Genomic DNA, 19,510 nt, shown 5'->3' with positions numbered 1-19,510 from the left:
CATCTATTTTGTGAAGTGCACCAGTCCCTCCTGCAGCAAAACAGCCCCACAACATGATGCTGCCCCCCTATGTTTCACAGTTGGGTTGTTGTTATTAGGCTTCAAAGCTTCTCCCTTTTTCCTCCCAATGTAACAATAGTCATTATGCCCAAAAAGTTGAATTTTAGTTTCATCAGACCACAGGACGTCTCCAAAAATTAAGGTCTTTGTTCCTGTGTGCATTTGCAAACCTTAATCTGGCTTTTTTATGTTTCTTTTGGAGTAATGGCCTCTTCCTGGCAGAGTGGCCTTTCAGCCCATGTTGATATAGTACTCGTTTCACTGTGGATATTGACACAATCTTACCAGCTTCCGCCATCATCTTCACAAGGTCTTTTGCTTTGGTCCTTGGGTTCATATGTACATGTCGGACTAAAGCACCTTCATCTCTGGGACACAGAACCCATCTCCTTTCTGAGAGATATGATGGCTGGACATTCCCATCTTGTTTGTACTTGCGTATAATTGTTTGTACAGATGAACGAGGCACCTTCAGGTATCTTGAAATTGTACCCAAGGATGAGCCAGACCAGTGCAAGTCCACAATTCTCTTTCTGGTATCTTGGCTGATTTCTTTAGACTTTCCCATAATGCTGCACAAAGAAGCAGTGTGTTTCAGGTGTGCATTAAAATACATCCACAGGTGTGTCTGAGAAGCTTCCAAACACATGACATTGTTACGGATCCGGGTGGTGGAACCTCTGTGCTGGGATTCAAGGAGGGACCAGAGGGGCATAACTAAGTGCCTACTCTGACCGACCCTGGTCGCACGGCGGCTAAGTTGACTCCGTGAACTAAGGAGGGACCGGGCAGGTGGACCAGGTACCACACTGGGACCGACCTTGTGTGAGAACAGGCGACTCCTACGGGTCAGATGGCTGAAGCTGACAGGTACAGCGGGAGAGCATGGCAGGTAGCCTGACAGGTGATCCGGGTTGGCAAGTCGGTGGGCACGGCAGGTAGCCAGATGGGTGATCCGGGTTGGCAAGCAGGCGGGCACAGCAGGTGGCCTGACAGATGATCTGGGTAGACAGGCTGGCGGGACCCGGCTGACGGACAGGCTGGCGGGACACGGCTGACGGACAGGCTGGCGGGACACGGCTGGCGGACAGGCTGGCGGGACGGGACACGGCTGACGGACAGGCTGGCGGGACACGGCTGAAGGACAGGCTGGAGGGACACGGCTGAAGGACAGGCTGGCGGGACACGGCTGACTTTCAGGCTGGCGGGACACGGCTGATGGACAGGCTGGCGGGCACGGGTGATAGACAGGCTGGCGGGCACGGCTAACAGACAGGCTGGTGGGCACTGGAACCTGAGGGCTGAGGAGAGTGTTAGCACACAAACAACAAACTTACACAGGCACCTCCAAACCCCTTCCAATCCACAAGAAAGAAAGTCTTTCCTCTTACCCTCTTGATGGCCAAAATGTTCTCTACCTCAAAGACGTCCTCAGCGGAGACTGGAGTTGGAGCAGTACCTGGATCGTCAGAGAAAGAATTAAGGACAACAGGTTTGAGGAGAGACACGTGAAAGGAGTTGGGAATCCGTAAGGAGGCCGGGATATTATATATGTGACTGACATGTTTCTAAGTACAGTGACAGTGTTGGTTACTGTAATTGTTATTTAGTGTTAAAATAAAGGATTTATTAAAAAAAAAAAATAATAGAGTTTTTGTCTCTTTAAAAAAGCTGGCCGGCAATTCATCAGCGGCATACATCGGTACCCGACAATTTAGAACAGAAAGAATAGAGCATCACACATAGATTAGATAGATAAAAACATGTCAGTCACATATACAGTGCTGGCCAAAAGTATTGGCACCCCTGCAATTCTGTCAGATAATACTCAGTTTCTTCCTGAAAATGATTGCAATCACAAATTCTTTAGTATTATTCTCTTCATTTAATTTGCTTGCAAGGAAAAAACACAAAAGAGAATGAAGCAAAAATCAAATCATTGATCATTTCACACAAAACTCCAAAAAGAGCCGGACAAAAGTATGAGCACCCTCAGCCTAATACTTGGTTGCACAACCTTTAGCCAAAATAACTGGGAACAACCGCTTCCGGTAACCATCAATGAGTTTCTTACAATGCTCTGCTGGAATTGTAGACCATTCTTCTTTGGCAAACTGCTCCAGGTCCCTGATATTTGAAGGGTGCCTTCTCCAAACTGCCATTTTGAAATCTCTCCACAGGTGTTCTATGGGATTCAGGTCTGGACTCATTGCTGGCCACCTTAGAAGTCTCCAGTGCTTTCTCTCAAACCATTTTATAGTGCTTTTGGAAGTGTGTTTTGGGTCATTGTCCTGCTGGAAGACCCATGACCTCTGAGGGAGACCCAGCTTTCTCACACTGGGCCCTACATTATGCTGCAAAATTTGTTGGTAGTCTTCAGACTTCATAATGCCATGCACACGGTCAAGCAGTCCAGTGCCAGAGGCAGCAAAGCAACCCCAAAACATCAGGGAACCTCCGCCATGTTTGACTGTAGGGACCGTGTTCTTTTCTTTGAATGCCTCTTTTTTTTTCCTGAACACTCTATGTTGAAGCTTTTTCCCAAAAAGCTCTACTTTTGTCTCATCTGACCAGAGAACATTCTTCCAAAACATTTTAGGCTTTCTCAGGTAAGTTTTGGCAAACTCCAGCCTGGCTTTTTTATGTCTCGGGGTAAGAAGTGGGGTCTTCCTGGGTATCCTACCATACAGTCCCTTTTCATTCAGACGCCGATGGATAGCACGGTTGACACTGTTGTACCCTCGGACTGCAGGGCAGCTTGAACTTGTTTGGATGTTAGTCGAGGTTCTTTATCCAGCATCCGCACAATCTTGCATTGAAATCTCTCGTCAATTTTTCTTTTCCGTCCACATCTAGGGAGGTTAGCCACAGTGCCATGGGCTTTAAACTTCTTGAGAACACTGCGCACGGAAGACATAGGAACATTCAGGTCTTTGGAGATGGACTTGTAGCCTTGAGATTGCTCATGCTTCCTCACAATTTGGTTTCTCAAGTCCTCAGACAGTTCTTTGGTCTTCTTTCTTTTCTCCATGCTCAATGTGGTACACACAAGGACACAGGACAGAGGTTGAGTCCACTTTAATCCATGTTAACTGGCTGCAAGTGTGATTTAGTTATTGCCAACACCTGTTAGGTGCCACAGGTAAGTTACAGGTGCTGTTAATTACACGAATTAGAGAAGCATCACATGATTTTTCAAACGGTGCCAATACTTTTGTCCACCCCCTTTTTTTAGGTTTGGTGTGGAATTATATCCAATTTGGCTTTAGGACAATTCTTTTTGTGTTTTTTTCATTGAAGACAAATTAAATGAAGAGAATAATACCAAAGAATTTGTGATTGCAATCATTTTTAGGAAGAAACTGAGTATTATCTGACAGAATTGCAGGGGTGCCAATGCTTTTGGCCAGCACTGTATAATAACTACAGTGACAGTGTTGGTTACTGTACTTGTCATTTAGTGTTAAAATAAAGGATTTATTAAAAAAAAAATTGGCGTGGGGTTCCCCATAATTTTAGTCTCTAGCGGAGGTTAAGCAGACGGGGGGCAGATGTTTGAAGCCTGGGAAGGGGGTAATACCCACGGAGCTTCCCAGGCTACTAATATCAGCCCCCAGCTGAATACCTAGCCTTTACTAGTTATTAAAATGGGGGACCCAAAAAAAAAAATGACGTGGGGTCCCCCCTATTTTAATAGCTAGCAAAGGCTAGTCAGACAGCTGGGGGATGATATTAATAGCCCAGGAAGGGTGCCATGAATATTGGCCCTCTCCCAGGCTAGAAACACCAGCCGTCAGCCACCCCAGAAATGGCGCATCCTAAGACACCATTACTAACCCCATGGTCAAAGTTAAAAAAAAAACACAAAAGCCCAGAATAAAGTCCTTTAATTGAAATAAAGACACATTCCTTTAATGTTCTAAATTAAACCATACTTACCATCACGCCCATTCCAGCTGAAGCCAATGATCTCCTGCAATAAAAGTAAAATAATAAACCAACCTCATCCTTACCTTTCCATGGTTCCCAGGACAGCTTCAGCTCTGCTACATTGACATGACAGGCTGGATCGTAGCAGAACGCTGCCATCCAGCTTGCCATGCCGCAGACACTGAGAAGCTCCTCAGTGGCACCCTTCCTGGGCTATTAATATCAGCCCTCAGCTGTCTGCCTAGCCTTTGCTAGCTATTAAAATAGGGGGGACCCCACGTCATTTTTTGGGGGGTCCCCCATTTTAATAGCTAATAAAGGCTAGGTATTCAGTTGGGGGCTGATATTAGTAGCCTGGGAAGCTCCGTGGGTATTACCCCCTTCCCAGGCTTCAAACATCTGCCTCAGCCGTCTGCTTAACCTCCGCTACAGACTAAAATTACGGGGAACCCCACGCCAATTTTTTTTTAAATAAATCCTTTATTTTAACACTAAATGACAAGTACAGTAACCAACGCTGTCACTGTACTTATTATATATGTGACTGGCATGTTTCTATCTAATCTATGTGTGATGCTCTATTCTTTCTGTTCTAAATTGTCGGGTACCGGTGTATGCTGCTGCTGAATTGCCGGCTTTTCATGTTTCACTGTGAGCACTGTTCCCATCGATTTGGGCAATCACTGTAATGCCACAACCACCATGGCTGTGACATTACAGTGAGTGGCAGACAATCCCTGCCTGATTGGTGCTCTAAAGAGCACCAAACATGCAGGACGGGGACCCGAGCTCCCGCCCGAGCATCTCGAAAGTATTCGGCGAGCTCCGAGCATCTCGAGTACTGAGATGCTCGGGCGAGTACTGAGCAGTGGCGAGCATGCTCGCTCATCACTAGTCAACATGTTTCGAAGTTCAAAACTTCTTCATCAGGACAAACCACTGTGACTGTTGACTAATAAACCGCTTTCCTGCATATCTGTCACCCTAGGAATGGGGAGAACCAAGCGTATAACGATGGGAAAAGGGGAGGGAGCCCTACAAATAGGGAAAGGGAGATCTAACGACAAACCCTGACTCCCCTGTAGACCCTAAATTGCTTCTGCATCTATCGCCAAGCAGGACACCTGGCCCTAGCTGACCCTAAGGCTAGGCCCTAGGTAGGGAGCGGGAGGGGTGAGCACTAAGTCAACCCCACTACAAACTAAAGTACACACAGGGGAAACAAACATAGGAATACACTTAGCTCCAAGATGACACCGAAGAAAGCACGGCAAAAATCCACGAAGGAACTCCAAAGTAATTCTAGTCGACTACTAGAATCCCAGGACTGAAAGAGAGGCAAGAAAGTGCTGATTAACAGCAGAAAGGTGTGGATACCTCATAGTTACATAGTTAGTAAAGCCGAATAAAGACTTGCGTCCATCAAGTTCGACCTGTTAGTTCTGTAATTGCTAAAGTTGATCCAGAGGAGGGCAAAAACCCCAAATGATTTAGCCAATCTTCACCTGAGGAAAAATTCCCTCCCGACTCTGAAACCAGCAGTCAGAATAAATCCCTGTATCAACCTACTATTTTATTCTATTTTTAAGTATATGCAGAAATCTGCCTGGTATCTAGAAAAGCATCCAGTCCCCGCTTGAACTGGTTTAGTGAATCCGACATTACCGTCTCCTCACTCAGTGAATTCCATATTCTCACTGCTCTTACCATAAAGAACCCCTTCCTATGCTGGTGCTGAAACCTTTTCTCTTCCAGTCTTAGTGAATGCCCTCTTGTTACCGTAATATCCCTCCTTTTGAACAAATCCCGGGCAAGGTCTCTATACTGTCCCCTAACATATTTGTACACATTTATTATGTCCCCCCTCAACCTTCTCTTTTCCAGGCTGAATAGTCCTAGTTTTGCCAACCTCTCTGGGTATTGCAGTCCCTCCATTCCCCTTATTAATTTTGTTGCCCTCCTTTGTACCTTTTCAAGCTCGTTTATATCCTTTCTATATATTGGGGCCCATAACTGAGCACAGTATTCCAAGTGTGGTCTGACCAGAGCTTTGTACAGTGGAAGAACAATGTTCTCATCCTTTGCAGCTATACCTCTTCTGATACATCCCATTACCCTGTTTGCCCTTACAGCAGCGGCCTGACTTTGGGCACTCCAATTTAGTTTGCTATCAATCAAGATGCCCAAGTCCTTCTCCATCTCTGAATTCCCCAATGATTTCCCATTCAGTGAGTACTGGTGACTTCCATTTTTCCTTCCCATATGTATGACCTTACATTTCTCCTCGTTAAACCTCATTTGCCATTTAATGCTCCACCTACCCAGCTTATCCAAATCCCTCTGTAGGTCTTCACTATCCTCTTTTGTATTAATTGTTTTACATAACTTTGTGTCATCTGCAAATATTGATATTTTACTATTTATCCTGTTGACTATGTCATTAATAAAGATATTAAATAACATTGGGCCTAGTACAGACCCCTGTGGTACCCCACTAGTGACGCTTACCCAATCTGAGTATATTCCATTTATAACCACCCTCTGCCTTCTATCCTTTAGCCAGTTAACAACCCACTTGCAAACATTTTCCCCCAGCCCCATCATTCTCTTTTTGTATACCAACCTATTATGTGGCACGCTATCGAACGCTTTTGAGAAGTCGAGATACACGACATCCACTGGTTCCCCCTGATCTACTAGAGAGCTAACCTCCTCGTAGAAGTCAATCAGGTTAGTTTGGCAGGAGCGATTCCTCATGAATCCATGTTGGTTCGGGGTTAATAGATTATTAGCATCAAGATGCTCCATGATTGCCTCATTAATAAAGCCTTCAAAAATTTTGCCCACAACGGACGTCAGACTCACCGGCCGATAGTTTCCGGCGTTACTTTTTGCTCCCTTTTTGAATATTGGCACTACATTCGCCTGTCGCCAATCAAGTGGTACAGACCCAGTCTCAACAGAGTCCTTAAATATAAGATATAACGGTCTGTCTATCACATTACTTAGTTCCCTTAGTACCCGTGGGTGTATGCCATCAGGTCATGGTGATTTGTTTATTTTAATGTTACTGAGGCGTTTCTGTACCCCAGCTTGGGTACAGAGTCCTAAAGGGAAATGTATAATCCCCAAGCAAGGTGAGGGTCACCGCTGGGTTCTAAAGAGAAAGGAATCATAAAACGATTAGGGAGATGTTTGTAAGGCCAAACGCAGCGACCTTCTACAGCTGGACACCGTATGACTGTCTGTCACCCTTGACACACCCTTAACACCACCCCGCAGAAGGGGAAAAAACAGAATTAAACAGTTGAAGATGCATGAGGCATTTTGGATTTTGTAACTTCAAACTCTAGACCCAAAAGGTTTGATCAGAGACTATGACATGGTGAGTTTTCTTTGAGACCATGAGATAACACTCAGGATGTCTGGATGCTGAGCTCTTAATGAATGTAATAACTGTCTATTAATGTTGAATTTTTGTCATTATAATTAACACTGTTGTGTGGATATTTGCATCCAGTTCACATTTTTCTGCTGCCTCTGCCAGATATTGGTGAGATCACTAATACTTTTTTTCTCTTTCTAACAGAACCGATAGACACTTATCATTCACCATCCCCATCCTGGGCACCTATGGTATAGCATGGGCTCTCCTACTACTATCCTCGTCCTCTTTTATTCTGCTTAAAATTCCCCTTAATAGTGTAGTATACAATATACACATATAGAATATAGGGCATAACACCATTGACATCTTCTTCTAGTGTCATATCTCCCTAGCCCACTGTAATTCTATACACAAGCAGGCCCCTCTGCCCACTAGGAACCAGCCGGCTCTGTGTGAGACAGCTGAAGCCTAGTGGACAGAAGCATCAGGCCCTTTACTGGGATAAAGCCACAACCCTCGCCTGATCCAGCGGTAGAGACTAAACCCAAGTGGTCTAAAGGATCTCTGCTGACGTCATGCCCATGCTATTTGATGATATCACCGGAAGGGACGGGGCCTCTTTCTCAATTGCAAACCTGATGCCAGGAAGCCGCGTTCTGCAGCTGAGGCTGTGAAGACATGACACTAAGGAACTGAGGGGTTTTGGGGGCACAGATAAGTGGATGTTCCTCCATGGAGGCTGAACAGGGAGATTTTGTATGTGTGGGGAAGGAGGAGGTGCTGTTACTTGCCTGGGCCTTTCTGCTGTGGGTCATAATGTTTGTACGGGGCTGCATGCTGGGGGGGTGCTGTTACTTGTATAGGGCTGCGTGCTGGGGGTCTGCGTGGGGAAGGAGTGGGTCCTGTTACTTGAATGGGGAAGGAGGTGGTCCTTTTACTTGCATGGAGAAGGAAGGGGTCCTGTTACTTGCATGGGGCTGCATGCCGGAGGTATGCATGGGGAAGGGGGGTCATGTGACTTGCATGGGGCTGCTTACTTGGGGTCTGCATGGGGAAGGATGGGGTCCTGTTACTTGCATGGGGCTGCTTACTTGGGGTCTGCATGGGGAAGGATGGGGTCCTGTTACTTGCATGGCGCTGTGTGCTGGGGGTCTGTGTAAGGAAGAAGGGGGTGCTGGTATTAGCCTGGGGCTGCGTGCTTAGGATCTATGTGGGGAAGGAGGGGATCTGTTACTTGCATGGGGCTGCGTGGGGAAAAAAGGGGTCCTATTACTTGCATGGGGCTGCGTGCTTGGGGTCTGCATGGGGAAGGAGGGGTGCTGGTATTCGCCTGGGGCTATGTGCTGGGGTTCTGCGTGGGGAATGAGGGGGTTCTGTTACTTGCATGGGGCTGCGTGCTTGGGGTCTGCGAGGGGACGGAGAGGGTCCTGTTACTTGCATGGGGCTGTGTGTTGGGGTCTGCGTGGGACAGGAGGGGGTGCTGTTACTTGCATGGGCTGCATGATGGGAGTCTGCGTAGAAAAGGAGGGGGTGCTGGTACTCGCATGGGGCTGCATGCTGGGGGTCTGCGTGGGGAAGGAGGTGGTGCTGTTATTTGCATGTGGCTTGGTGTGGGCATGGGAAAGGAGGGGGTGCTGGTACTAACGTGGGGCTGTGTGCTGGGGGTCTATGTGAGAAAGGAGGGGTTGCTAGTACTCGCGTGAGGCTGCGTGCTAGAGGTCTGTGTGGGGAAGGAGAGGGTCCTGTTACCTGTATCGGGCTGCGTGCTGGGGGTCTATGTGGGGAAGGAGGGGGTGTTGTTACTTGTGTGGGTCTGCGTGTTGGGGGTCTACATGGGTTAGGAGGGGGTCCTGTTACTTGCGTGGTGCTGTGTGCTGGGGGTCTGCGTTGGGAAGGAGGGGGTGCTGTTACTTGCTTGGGGCTGAGGGGGTCTGAGATCTACGTGGGGAATGATGGGGTGCTGGTACTTGAGTGTGGCAGCGTGCTAGGGGTCTGTGTGGGGAAAGAGGAGGCACTGTTACTTGCGTGGTGCTGGTGGTCCCGTGTGTTTCCCCCACTCTTCCCCGTGTCTGTTTCCCCCACTCTTCCCCGTGTCTGTTTCCCCCACTCTTCCCCGTGTCTGCTTCCCCCACTCTTCCCCGTGTCTGTTTCCCTCACTCTTCCCCGTGTCTGTTTCCCCCACTCTTCCCCGTGTCTGTTTCCCCCACTCTTCCCCGTGTCTGTTTCCCCCACTCTTTCCCGTGTCTGTTTCCAGCACTCTTTCCCGTGTCTGTTTCCCACCCAGGAGGAGCAGGAGGAGTGAGGGAAGCACAACTCTATATAGGGAGAGCAGCTGCTTAGGCAAATCAAGGATTAGCTTCTGCCCTATAAAAAGCCCCACCCTTGTGGATAAACTGAATGGTACGGCTGAGATTAACCCCTCAAGTTTCTGACCTGCTGAATATAGTGCAAGGGATGAGAATAAAGGGGGAGGAAAGATCCCAAACTAAAATCACTGACAAATATCCCCAGTCCAGGACTCCATCCCTATAATGTCAGTGGTTCATTAGACTGTTGATATGAGCACATGTAGCCGATATATACTCCCCCATTATAGAAAAAAAACACTGACACATAGAACTTTTTTTGTGGACGGAGTCGGCCACAGCTTTATTCATATGAATGTTAACCAATACAGTAATTCTTTCTCTTTAACCAAACACTCGAGCTGAAGCGGTATGCAACCCCTTTCTGACATGTGCCGTACTATTAAGACACATGTCGGGCGCACCTTTCCGGGCACGTGTCAGCTGATCTGTACAGCTATCATGTGCCCCTAATAGCTGCGGGTGGATCCACCCACAGCTGTTAACTAGTTAAATGTCAATCTCTGACAGCGGCATTTAACTCGTGCTTACAGGAAGTGCGTCACTAATGCCGCCCATCGACACCCGTGTCACATGAGAGCCGATGGGTTGGCATGACAACCCGAGGTCTGCAGGAGACCCCTGCGGTTGTTATTGCCAGATTGCTATGAGCATTTCTGCTACACATAGGCGATCTGATCATTGCCTGTGTGTAGCAGAGGCAATCAGATAATTGCAGCTTCTAGTCTCCCATGGGAGACTATTGAAGCATGCAAAAAGTAAAAAGAAATTTTTTTTTATTTTTTTTTTATATATATATAAAAAGTTTAAATCACCCCCCTTCGCCCCATTCAAAATAAAACAAACAAAAAATTAAATATACATATTTGGTATAGTCGCGTTCAGAATCGCCCGATCTATTAATGTATAAAAAGAATCTGATCGGTAAATGGCGTAATGAGAAAAAAAATCAAAACGCTAGTATTATGTTTTTTTGGTCACCGCAGCATTGCAATAAAATGCAATAAAGGGCGATCAAAACATCGGATCTACCCCAAAATGGAAACAATAAAACACTTTGGAATTTCAGTTTTTTTGCAATTTCACCGCACTTTTTTACAGGTTTCCAGTACACAATGTGGTAAAACCAATGGTGACGTTCAAAAGTACCTCTTGTTCCGCAAAAAATGAGCCCTCACATGGCCATTATGACCGAAAAATCAAAAAGTTATTGTTCTGGAAAGAAGGGGAGCAAAAAATGAAAAGTGAAAATGGCCCGGTCATGAAGGGGTTAAAAAACAAAAACATACTGGCTTATGTGACTTGGCTTTCCATGTGGCCCATGCAGCCTGGTTAGCCGTCCAGGTCATATATGAGGCTAAACATTTTTTGACAGATTTTTTTTTGTCTGTAATGAGGCATTTTGGTAAAGTTGCTTTCGCTGAGGGTCTGATTGCTGGTGCTGCCGCTGCTCCATAACACAGAATCTGGCAGAGGTCACATTACATATTTTACAGAGCGGTAAAAGTGCGCCTCTTACAAATTTTATACCGAAAAATTGCCATAGACATCAAATGTCAAAGAACGGATGGTCCTCCGTATAAATAAAGCAAAGGACCGTCCACACACAAGCTGCTCAATCAAAGCATAGAAGAGAGGAGCAGAAGTCGGCAAATTATAAGTATTTTATTAATTATAAAAAACACACAAAGAAGAGTACAGACAAGGAGGTAATGCCAGATGGTGGGGTGCATCGAGGTAGGATAAGCAAATGATAAATTCACAACATTTCAAAAGAAGACACAATTGCACAATGTCCTATGGCCCAAATATCTAATCACATATTCCGTATACAATGTCATAGCTAGGCTATTGTCAAGAAACGTGTCATGTATAAATTGAAGGTAGAGGGAAAATTGTCTGAATATTACAGGTTCTTCCTCAATTAGGCTGTATAGAAGACACAAATAAATGGGAAAGGAGCATATGCTAAATGGTCAGGGCAAAATGATTGCTGTTAAATAAAGACTTATAATCAGCTCACTCGAATCCATTCAAGATGAAAGGTGATTTACAGCGGTGAGATTGAGGATTACCTATCCAAGATGCATAGCAAGTCACAGGGGGAGCGTGGTGAGGACCGTAGCCTCGTAGCCCAACGCACGTTTCACGGCGTCACCGGCCACTTTCTCAAGGGCAGAGAGTGTGAGGAGGACATGGCTCGGGGTCTCTATATACCCATGCTGAATAAAGGAGGTCCGGTCACGTGGCCGGCGCGACGTGCACCCAGAAGTGGCCAGCTAAACCAAGGGACACGTCACACAGACCACATGACGAGGGGGTGAGTGACGCAGCACTTATTCAGCATGGGTATATAGTGCACATGCTCAGTCTGACCTCCATTATCACCCTACGGGGCTCTCCAGTTATGTTTTTTCCTGGCAGCCACATAGCAATGGTCAGACATCCTACCTACTTCTTAAGGCGCATTTCAGACATCCGTATTTCTAGTACGTGTGGTGTCCGTTTCCACACACACTGGAGACACTGACACACGTAGACCCATTTTAATGAATCGGTCTGTGCACATGTCAGTGTGTTTCCTTGAACCGTGTGTCATTGGGCAAAACACGCTGTCATGTCGGTTTTTTTCTCGCAGCCCTGGTCGCAAAACTTCCCGCACAGGTGCACAGTGATGATGTGTGTCATCAGTGTGACACATACCGGCGTTTTGGAATTAGTGTACAGTTAGCGCTGTTCCCAAGTGCTGGGAGCTGAACGCTGACCTCATCATTGTTCCCTGCTTACTCTGCCCTGTAGTATTCAGCTCCCGCTGTGTCGAGCAAGTGTAAAAATAAGAATAAAGTAAAAAAAATCCTTATACTCACCTGTCCTAAATGTCCCACGCTGTAATCCACCTGACCACTCACAATGAGGAGCCAGGGAGAATGACTCACTGCAGCGAGCGAGCCCTTAACCTCCGCTGAGCTTAGTGAGTGACAGGACACCACTTAGTGAGCTTAGCGGTGGTCCAGGGCCCGCTTGCTGCAGTGAGTCATTTTCCCCGGCGTGAACGGTCAGGTGGATTACAGCAGGGGACATCTTCAGACTGGTGAGTATAAGGATTATTTAAATTTTATTCTTATTTTTACACCAAGACACAGCGGGAGCGGAATACTACTCTCATCATTGTCCCTTGCTAGCGCTGATCGCATGAAAGCAGGCGACAATGATGAGGGCAGCGTTGAGCACCCGGCACTTGGGAACAGCACTCACTGTACGCTGATTCCAGGCGCCAGTACTTGTGATACTGATGCGGCACATGGCTGCCACATGTATCACACACACGGGACACTGATATCTCCAGTACTGTTTTTTCCAGTATTGGAAATATCCGGATGTGTGAAAGAGACCTAATTCTGTAATTCCACATTTTTCCAAGCAGTGCGAGTCGGACACTCATTGATCAGCAAGTTTTCACCTGTGTTTTGCTGCATATTTTGCAGCAGATTTTTATGCAAATTTTCTGCTGCGTCTTGCAGTACCAGCAAAGTCTATGAGAAGCCAGAATTCTCTTTTCACACTTGTTGCTTTTTGTTTGCTGTGTATTTTCTGCCTTGCTTGCGTATTTGGAAAATACAGCGTTTCACTTCTTTCAGTGTTTCTGCAGCACAAAACGCACTTGTTTTTTGCTGCGTATTTTCACCAATAGTAAGTAATGGGTGGTCGAAAATATGCAGCAAATACACAGAAAAAAAACGCAACAAATACGCAGCAAATATGCGCGTTTTTTTACGCAGCTGTTTTCCTGCCAGAAAAAAAGTTAGCAGCAGATTTGCAGCAGAAAAAAACACATGTGTGAACATAGCCTTAGAGTAATCTGTGTAAGGGCTCATTCAGACGTCCATGCACCTCGGTCTGATCTCAGAATGCAATGCATGGACTTGCCGAGGCTCTGCCAGCCAGAGCATGACAGCCTCATAGAAATCTATGAAGACTCATGCTTGGGTCGGGAGACCCGCAGCCAGTACGTGCATTTCATTCCGAGACGTGTATGGATATCTGAATGAGCAATGATAGACAGTACTGACGGTGCAGAAATCATGAACCTCCGTGCAGTAACTCCGATCTAGTCATCTCTGTAGTGATACAGCTAGAATGGAGTTGCTGTATGGAGGACGTCCTTATTCTGTGTGCCCGGAAATCTTGAACCTCAATACAGTAAGTCCAATCTAGTCATCCCTGCAGTGAGACAAACCTCAAGAAAAGAAACAAGTTGAGCCTATACCAGGCCCAGACTGATAATCTGCCTTATCTGGCAGATGCCCGGTGTGGGCTGGTCTGGTAGGTCATAAAATGGGCCGCCTGACTACTGTTGTCAGTGTACCATTGTGTAGCAGTGAGTCCTGCATTCTGTGGAGTCTGAGGTCATCTGCTGATCTATATGGTAGATAAATAAGCAAAATGACTGGACAACTCAGTGTTCTAAGAGTTTAGGAAGGTCACTCCACAAAGCACCTGGACACAGATTTGACAAGCAGGTCTCCTATATGGTGCACTAATTAGTAGCTTCTAAATCTTCCTGGTTGCAGAGTTTACCCTGAAGTTCATCATTGTCAGAACAGATATTCACACAGGTATATAAGTGCCAGCCTCCTGCAGTATTTACTGGAAAAATACTAATGTGGTCACAAAATGACAGTGTCCATGAACCAGAGCTGAGCTATGTTCAGTTGGCAGGGGTACCAGAAGTGACAAAGTGACGGGCTGAGACGCTCCTATTGATAATTGCTCATGGCAGCTGCAATTTGAGATCATAGAATCATAGAATGGTAGAGTTGGAAGGGACCTCCTGGGTCATCTGGTCCAACCCCCTGCTCAAAGCAGGATACACTAAATCACCTCAGACAGATGTCTGTCCAGCCTCTGTTTGAAGACGTCCATTGAAGGAGAACTCACCACCTGTCGTGGCAGCCTGTTCCACTCATTGATCACCCTGTCAAAAAGTTTTTTCTAATATCTAATCTGTGTCTCCTCCCATTCAGTTTCATCCCATTGCTTCTAGTCTTTCCTTGTACAAATGAGAATAAAGATGATCCTTCTACAATGTGACAGCCCTTGAGATATTTATAGACAGCTATTAAGTCTCCTCTCAGTCTTCTTTTTTGCAAGCTAAACATTCCCAAATCCTGTAACCGTTCCTCATAGGACATGGTTTGCAGACCGGTCACCATTCTGGTCGCTCTTCTTGAACTTGCTCCAGTTTGTCGATGTCTTTTTTAAAATGCGGTGCCCAAAACTGGACACAGTATTCCAGATGAGGTCTGACCAAAGAGGAGTAAAGTGCGATAATGACTTCACGTGATCTAGACTGTATGCTTCTGTTAATACATCCCAGAATTGTATTTGCCTTTTTTGCTGCTGCATCACACTGTTTACTCATGTTCAGTCTATGATCTATTAGTATACCTAAGTCTTTTTCACATGTACTGTTGCTTAGCTCTATTCCTCCCATTCTGTATATGCTTTTTTCATTTTTATTGCCCAGATGTATTACTTTGCATTTTTCCCTGTTAAAACCATTATGTTAGTTGCTGCCCACTGCTCCAGTTTATTTAGGTCTTTTTGAATCCTCTCTCTCTCTTCTCTAGTATTAGCTATCCCTCCTAGCTTAGTGTCATCAGCAAATTTAATCAGTTTACCCTCAATTCCTTCATCTAAATCATTGATAAAGATGTTGAACAATACAGGTCTCAGGACAAAGCCCTGTGGTACCCCACTTGAGACATTCATCCAACTGGATTTGAAGCCATTTACGACCACTCTTTGAGTCCGATCACTAAGCCAGTTATGAATCCACCTAACAGTTGCCTTGTCCATTCCATACTTGGTAATTTTTTCAATAAGGATGGTGTGAGATACTTTGTCAAATGCTTTGCTGAAGTCAAGATATACTATATCTACAGCATTTCCCTGATCCACCCAGTCAGTGATTCTGTCATAGAAGGAAATTAAGTTAGTCTGACATGACTTGTTAGTTACAAACCCATGCTGACTCTGGTTAATCACTTCATTCTTATCCACGTACTTACATACATGTTGTTTAATAATTTGTTCAAAGATCTTTCCTGGTATAGAAGTCAGACTCACCAGCCTATAGTTCCCTGGGTCCACCTTCTTCCCCTTTTTGAAGATAGGAACAACATTTGCTCTTCTCCAGTCTTCTGGGACTTCTCCTGTTCTTCAAGAATTTTCAAAGATTATGGAGAGTGGTTCTAAAATTTCTTCTACGATCTCCTTCAGTACTCTGGGGTGTAATTCATCTGGACCTGGAGACTTGAACTCATTTATGTTAGCTAAATATTCCCTCACAATCTCTCTGCTTACAGATAACTTGGATTCTTCTATTCCTTTACTAGGACAGTGAAGATCAGTTGATGTTACATTTTCTTCCTGAGAGAAAACAGATGCAAAATAGGAATTAAAAAGTTCGGCCTTCTCAGCATCCTTTCTTACCATTTCACCATTTTCGTCCTGTAAAAATCCTATAGCATATTTGACTTTTCTTTTACTTTTAACCCCCAAAATCCTTTTTTATTGCTTTTGACATCTCTTGCAAGCCTTAATCCATTGTCAGCTTTAGCTAACCTGATACGTGCCCTGCAGGATCTGCAGACTGCATTATAATCTTCTTTAGATATGCCTCCCTCTTTCCATTTGATAAACATTTCTTTCTTTCTTTTTAGCATGTGTTTAAGTTCTGTGTTCATCCATCCTGGTTTCATTAAATGCTTCCCATTCTTCCTACTTTTCGGGATTGTTAACGATTTTGAGAATCTCATTTTTAAAAATTTCCCATCCTTCCTGGACATTTTTGTCCCTAAGGACATCCAGCCATTGGATCCCTCCTATTCTCTTTCTGAGTCGCTTAAAATCTGCCTTTCTGAAATCTAACCTTAAAGTTTGAGTCTTCACATGTCTTCCTCCTCTAGTTATCCAAAATTCTGTAATAGCATGATCGCTTCCTCTTAGGGTTCCAGCCACTTTTACCTCCTCAACCATTTCCTCCCTGTTTATAAGGATTAGATCCAAAGTAGCAGATCCCCTTGTTTTCTGCCCTACTTTTTGGAAGATAAATTGTCAGCAAGAGAGGATAAGAATTTGCTTGACCTGTTAGCTTTACTTGAGAGAGATTCCCAACAAATGTCTGGATAGTTGAAATCTCCCATGACCACTACGTCATATTTTTTGGAGAACTTGGTTATTTGATACATAAAGAGTTCGTCCATATCTTCAGCTTGCCCAGGTGGCCTGTAGTAAATGCCTACAATGGTATCCTTTCTGTTGTTCTCTCCTTGTATTCTTACCCAAACAGTTTCCACAGAACGCCCAGTCTCTGAAGCTTCAATCTCTGTGCAGATATACGCTTTTCTAACATAAAATGCGACACCTCCTCCTCGTTTATCAAGTCTGTTTCTTGCAAATAAGTTGTACCCTTTTAGCCTTTTATTCCAATCATGTGTATCGTCCCACCAAGTTTCAGTGATTCCAATGACATCATATTTCTTTTCCTGCGTTAGTAGTTCCAATTCTCCTTGTTTGTTGCCCATGCTTTGTGAATTTGTATAAAAACATTTTAGTTTGTGATTGGTTTCTCTTCCTCCCATATTTTTATTATTTAGATTTTTTTGTCTTGGTTCTTTCTTTCCACTTCCAATAGCAGAGATCTCAATAGTATTTGTCAGCTGTATATCTTTTTCTGGCCTTTTGCTTCCCTTCCCACATTGTTCTAGTTTAAAGCTCTCCTGATGAGTGTAGCAAGGCGACTTCCAAATACATGTTTTCCAGTCTTCGTAAGGTGCACCCCATCTCTAGCAAGTAGTCCATCATATAGGTAATTCATTCCGTGATCCAGAAATCCAAATCATTGTTGACGGCACCATCGACGTAGCCAGTTGTTCACCTGTAGAATTTTATTCCACCTCATTGTTCCATGGCCATCCACTGGGAGGATGGATGAGAAGACCACCTGCGCTCCCAATTCTTTCACTTTCTTGCCTAAGTCTTCAAAGTCTCTGCAGATGGTTTCCAGGCACTTTCTTGCGGTGTCATTTGTTCCCACATGTATTAGCAGGAATTGGTAGTGATCTGTAGGTCTGAAGAGTCTTGATATCCTGTCAGACACATCTTTAATTTTTGCTCCTGGAAGACAGCACATTTCTCGTGAGGTTATGTCTGGTCTGCAGATAGCGGCCTCTGTTCCTTTCAACAGGGAATCCCCCATGACCACCACTCTCCATTTTTTCTTCACAACATATTCTTCATCAACAATCCATCTCTTAATAGAAGTTTAGATTGGAATTGATTGATTTGGAAAGGATTAGATGGTTGAAACCTTGTCTGTGTACATACATTATCTACTGCTGACCAAACATTTACATCTTTACATTGTTTGTAATTATTTGTAGATAAAACGCAACATTGGTAAAGTCCAGAATCCTTAGGAGATGGATTATCTAGAGAAAAAACAAAATTCTTATCCAACCATCTCACATTCCCGTATTGACTTCTGTGTATAACATTTGTTGGACCATTTGAAAAACTTCCGAAAAATAATTTGTTTCTGGTCCATGTTAACAAAGACTCGGGAGGTAACTCTAACCTTGTGTTGCATTTCAATAAAAGAGGAGACATATTTTCTTGACTATGTACTGCTTGTGGTGCGACCCTTACTTCTGGAGCGATCGTATTTGTTACTGTAAAGACTACAGATACTTGTACTTGTACTGATTCTCTGGAAGTTCCATGTTTTTACCCAATCTTCATCTCCTTCTGTAATAGAAAGTAATGAAGGATCCAACATTTTTCCAAAAAGTTGTGTCTTTAACATAATCTCTGTTTCGGATTTTCTTTCTTTCCCTTTTGCGAACATATCATTAGTAATATCACCCGACCATACAGCTTTCTCTTCACCTCTTATCTGTATATTCCAGTATAACACATCTGTAGGATTGCATTCCCATGTGCCGGTCTTATTATTATGTATATAATCTCCTTGTAACTGTGTAAATTTAGACTTAGGTCCTGTGGCAGCATGTAATATTAAGTCAGTGTCGTGTATGAAGTGTAGCTCAATACAGCATTTTACACCATAACCCATGCAAATGTTTCCAGTAATATCTACTGAATCGTCTGGTATGTCTTCATCTATTAGATTTTGTAGACTTGATCCTCTTGGTTTCCGTGAATGTAAAGTTCTTTTGATATGTCCATTCACTTCACTAGTATTTTGTTCCATGATATAAAATGTCTTCTGCGTAGATCACAATTGAAATAGTACAAAGTAGCAGAAATGTGGTTCCCATCAGATAATAGCTTTTCCTGGGAAACTTTTTCTTTTCTTGAAAGATTGGTGTTGAATCCCTTCCATCAAGGACATGGTATTCCGTATTCCAGCTCTTATTGGAATCCATTTCTTCCTGAAAGAAATGCAGTACCATTATTTTGCAATATACAATTTGCATTGATCAACATGTACCCACAATTTTTGTTGTCTGCGGGTATTTTTAACCACGTTGGATGCTGGTTGCACTAGGATCATAACTCGTCCAATGGTGTTGATTATTTCAAAGGCACCTTCCCACTTACTATCCCAAGGTCCACTCTTCCTGAAAGTTTTAATCATGACTAAAGCCCCTCTTTTGAATTTGGATTCATATGGTGGCTCCATCCTCTGCATTCTTGATGCAGCATGTGGAAGAATGGTTTTCAAGTTTTCCTGCAACAA

This window comes from Phyllobates terribilis, unplaced genomic scaffold (assembly GCF_046119375.1).
Source record: "Phyllobates terribilis strain yellow unplaced genomic scaffold, ASM4611937v1 Scaffold_99__1_contigs__length_5935540, whole genome shotgun sequence".
Lineage (NCBI taxonomy): Eukaryota > Metazoa > Chordata > Amphibia > Anura > Dendrobatidae > Phyllobates > Phyllobates terribilis.
The sequence above is the reverse complement of the archived record's forward strand: the minus strand, read 5'-3'. Positions refer to the sequence as shown.